General features: G+C 41.3%; 1 long non-coding RNA gene across 1 annotated transcript in view; it reads right to left on the bottom strand.

Annotated features, from left to right (window-relative positions):
• Positions 1-3,476, bottom strand: part of LOC110306457 — a 28,038-nt gene extending 24,562 nt beyond the window's left edge. The window contains exons 1-2 of the long non-coding RNA XR_002379280.1: positions 3,427-3,476; positions 1,071-1,192 (exon numbers count right to left, since the gene is read on the bottom strand). This is a non-coding gene — a long non-coding RNA (uncharacterized LOC110306457). The remainder of the gene's footprint in view (positions 1-1,070; positions 1,193-3,426) is intronic.
• Positions 3,477-4,673: the final 1,197 nt, after the last annotated feature.

The following is a 4,673-nucleotide window of genomic DNA, read 5'->3' as shown; positions in this document are numbered from 1 at the left end:
AATGGAGTCCGTGAAGCCTGGTGTATCTCCCAGGTTCTCATCTGTTCTAGAAAAGAAGCAATTGATTGAAGGTTTATGGTCTCTGGGCTTCAGTTCAGCACATATGTGCTGCCAATAATGAAAAAGTATAATGTAAATGGTTAATAATGTCTCAGGGATCCATTCATGGATCCTAAGCATTTCAAGGTATTGTCTTCTGAAAATGGTCCTTTGGAGTTGTTGATATTGTTACATGGATCTATGTCTAGACGTATTGTATCAGAGAGAGATTGTATAAATCACCCAAAGCCACACAGGTAGGACAGAGACCTAGGAATTTATCACTATACTGTTCTAACTTCCAACCACACAAGTAGAGGTCAGATATACTTGCCTTGAGGAAGCAAGAGAAAAACACATGGTCAGAAACTGTCATCCTATCAGAATCCTTTGGTAGATAAACAAGCCCACCCTCCCTGCCTGCCCTGTTCTCATTGACTGGACATCACAGACATGAAAAGAGAACACAGAAGAGACTGGCAGAGGATAGAGAGTATTGAAGTTCCCATTAGATTACTCCTTGAGGGAGTATGAAGGTGGCCTCTCTGGTTTTATGCATGTGAATTTTTTTACTTGCTGTAGTAGAAAAGTCAAGGAATTTGGTTCCATCCCCACCATAAAGTAAGGATCAGTATTTTAATGCTAAGTGATCAAATCTGTAGAGACAATGATATCCAATGCATTTGTTGTCGTCTTTATCCACAGACACATGTGAGGAATGCTGACTCAATCTATTCTGCAGACCAGGAAACATCAGTCTAATAGACAAAGATATTTGAATTTAGTCTCCATTCTTTCCAGAATTTAAAAGGACCACTTCTGTTTGCAGATCTAGATGCTGTCATTAACTCCTGGATTGAAGGAATGGCTCCTAGCATGGTAAGTCTGTCTGGCTTAGCGTAAGTAACCTGACCCATAGAAACCAGTAATACACACAAATCACCCTTCTGTTCTCACTGAGAAAAATAAAACAGCCATCTCCCTTGATTTCTTTTTAAACAAAACAAACAACAACAAAGAAAAAAACATACCTTTGTAAAAAGTTGTAATATCCAAAATGAATTCAAGACCACCCAGTACCTTCCCCTTCGAAAAGGACTTTCCAAACTGTGCTTGCAGGCCAACTGCAGAGCCAAATAAGGAAGCTGGCTGACTAAACAAATGTAAAAACATAATTATAGCGATCAAAATGATTAACCCTGCAGCCACCAAAACAATATTAGCTGTTCTCAGAGAAATAACCATAACAAGATTAGCAATTCTCCTGCTCCCTAACCCCCACTGAATTCTGACAAAGACCACAAACCACCCTGACCTTGCTGGGAGAAGTCCCCTGATGTTAATAGTTGTGATGTTAATAGCTGATCCATAAGTTCAAAATGTATTATTACTTTGCTGACCAAATCATAATAACCCACCATAGGGGCAAGCAAAGTGAGTGACTAGGCCAAAGGGTTACTGAGTCACTGTACAAACCAACCAATGCCTGAAAGGGTTACTTGCTACACCACTGAAAACCCTGTTGCTCAAATCTGCCCCTTACAAAGGTATAAAACTGTTCTTTCTTTGTTCTAGGTTTCTTCTCTGGCCTGCATGCTGGGAGGGGAGTCCCCAACATGTTGGATCAATAAAAATGCTCATGCGTTTTGCAGTGATGGCGGTGGTCTCTGTGGTCTTTCTGAGTAAGGGTCTTTTGACGAACTCCAACAAAGTCACAAATCAGGCTGTCCACTAGAATTCAAATCAGATTTTATATTTTAGGGGTTTATAAAAAACAAAAGAGCAAACAAACAAACAGACAAACAAACAAACAAACAAACAAAAAACCCTCCAAAAACCAAAAACCCTCCAGAATACATAGAAAGGGATAGCTAGCCAGTTTTCACCACTAACTCGATTTCAGGGACCTGGGGACATTTGATGACAGGTTTGCTTTGTTCCTCTATCCTGTGGGTAGACTGCACCCACTGTCTTCATTTCCTGGGCTGTAGTGTTCCCATCCATAAATCAGGGAAACTGGAGATCAGTAATGAAGGGGGTCAGCCAGTTTCACTATTAAATTCCTCAAAGCTATGGAAGCTGGCCCTGGTGTCTAATCTCACTCCCAGTGTATTGTAATGTCATAGTAACCCAGGTGCAGTCCCCAGGATTTCATCAGAGAGGGCACAGACAATGCCCAGGCTATGAGGTTAGGAATCAGTCCAACAGGTGTTTATTTGTTTGTTATTGTTGAAATTCAGAATCTGTGTTTAAAACTACAGTTCCATTAAAAGGGGGACCAAAACAAACCCTGCCTCTTTCTAGATAGAACGAATCAGTTAAGGGAACAAGAATGAAATATCCTGGAATATGATACCGCTGATACTGGATCTGAGGCTTCCGGATTGGGAAGGAAAAAGGACTAGTTTTATCAGGAGATGAGAGCCCGTTGGGAAGGAGCCCAGCAGCTCCTAACTCTCCCTGACTCCCCAGCTGACAACAGTGAAACACTGATTAAGAGGCTGCTATTTTTTTCCAGTGGTAGCAGCAATCCTTCCCTGGAAGCCAGCTCTCTTGATTAATGTATAAAGGAGATGCGAAAACATACACTCTGCTTTTCTGATACTAAATATACACACCTTTAATCTCTGTTCTCCAGCCTATGCAAGAGCTCACCAGAGAAGAAAATCAAATAGCATACTGTATACAAAAGCTCCCTCCCCCAAACGCCTGGTTCCTGATTAGAGCAAGAAGAAAGAATAGGATGCCACAGGGAAAGGCACACATCCAAACTATGGCGAGATATCATATCCCTTCTCTCAAGGAAGTGAGGAGCATCTATATATTTTAATTAAAATATGAAATACATTTAAGTAAATCCCACTAAGCTCTGAGTCAGCACCTTTAGAAATCATTTTCTCTTTGTTGCAGCCAAATGCAAAGTGATTGATCCGACTGCGAAGTGTAGGGTTTGTGGGACTGTATCAATCCGCCATTTGGAGACTCCGCGCCAACAGTTGTATTTGGTAAGGCGAGTACTAGAGGGAACTCGTAGAAAACTAAAATGCTTGTCAACAGATGAGACACAAATGTACGATCCAAAGCTGTTTCTGGAACGAGCCATTTGGGGAACTGCCACAAGGCTTGAGAGATCTGAAAGAAAATGCAGGCTCCACGTGACAACTTTAAATAAAACATAAAGGCCTTTGCTCACAGGGTGGGGGGGGTCTTACTCTTGCTGATCGACTAGTTTTCCCTGAAAATTGTATTAGCTTGGAAAGTAAACACAATTACTCTGTGAATGCAAATTATGCTTCTAATTAATTACTGATCGAATCCAGCAAAGGACAGCCACATTTTTGTCTTTTGAAATATAATATAAGAAACTTTTGTAGTTTGGAGGATTACCTTGTACGTCCAAGGAAATTAATTTTCTTTCCTTACCCAGAAAGATTGGTAATTAGCTGGGAGTGTGATGTTCCCTTGTTGCTATGACTACAGCAAGACTTCATAAGGCCCCAGGACTGAGAAAGAGCAAAGGTGACGGAGCCCTTGAGGGAGGGATAATTCCTTGCTGAGCAAGTACAGCCAGCTACTCACCCCATCACACAAGAAGAAGAGGAGCTGGGTTAAGTCAAATGTGCTAATTTACAAGTATTTTAAAATCAAAAATTGTCCGCACAACGTTGTTAACTTTATCTTTTCCCCCCCTCCTTTTTCTTCCTCTGTTTTAAACCCAGGTGTTCTAGGTAATTTGATATTGCTATTGCCTCCAGGGATTTTGTTTGTTTGCTAGTTTTAATCCAAGGAAGTAAAAAAGGCCTCTCAGAGCCACAAGGTTGAGGGTCAAAGATCCCTGGGGTCTGCTGAGCCTAAAACCCCTCCCATGTGGACAGTTTCATAGGTAGAGGAGCCTGCCCATGCTGGAATTTGAGTTTGAGAGCAAGCTTGAACCCCAGAAGCTTCACAATCTTGAGCAAAACTAATTCTCCATCATCCCAATCTTACTTTCCCTGTTGCTTTCTTAACGTTTGATATGAATCTAGGATTCTGTAGGATAGACTTGGACCACCAACACACTTGTTTTTCTGTTTTAAATATGTCATGTTATGAGCCTGTTGTCCTGTTCCCAGCATCCCCCACGTGCAGAGGCAGGTGCTGGCATGAAGCAAGTGAGTGTGAGCCTTTAGGGAATTCACATGGAAGAGAAGGAGAAGGATGCACTTACAGGACTAGCATTGGTGCTTAGGGTAGGAAAGGAAGGAACAGAGACAAACCTTGACCAACTCAGAGCTACCAGAGTGGAGGACGTGGTGAGGTAGGCATGCGGTGATCACAGACAGCAGATGAGCCTCATGGTATCTTTTCTTCTAAGAATCATACAAGAAGTTTTGAGCATTTCCTTGTGAGGGATCCTATCATTGTCACAGTATAAATAAATCACAAGCAAAGCTACATACTTTTGTCTCATGCATTACAGAAAAAAAGGAAATCCAAAATTCAGCTCTGGAAGTCTAAGAGTGTATGGCTATATTTCTAAAATGTAGCCCATCATACAAAGAAAACAAAAAGACAGACACTCAGTGACGACTTCTTCTTCTTCTTCTTCTTCTTCTTCTTCTTCTTCTTCTTCTTCTTCTTCTTCTTCTTCTTCT

The sequence above is a fragment of the Mus caroli genome, chromosome 12, assembly GCF_900094665.2.
Source record: "Mus caroli chromosome 12, CAROLI_EIJ_v1.1, whole genome shotgun sequence".
NCBI lineage: Eukaryota > Metazoa > Chordata > Mammalia > Rodentia > Muridae > Mus > Mus caroli.
The sequence above is the reverse complement of the archived record's forward strand: the minus strand, read 5'-3'. Positions and strand labels throughout refer to the sequence as shown.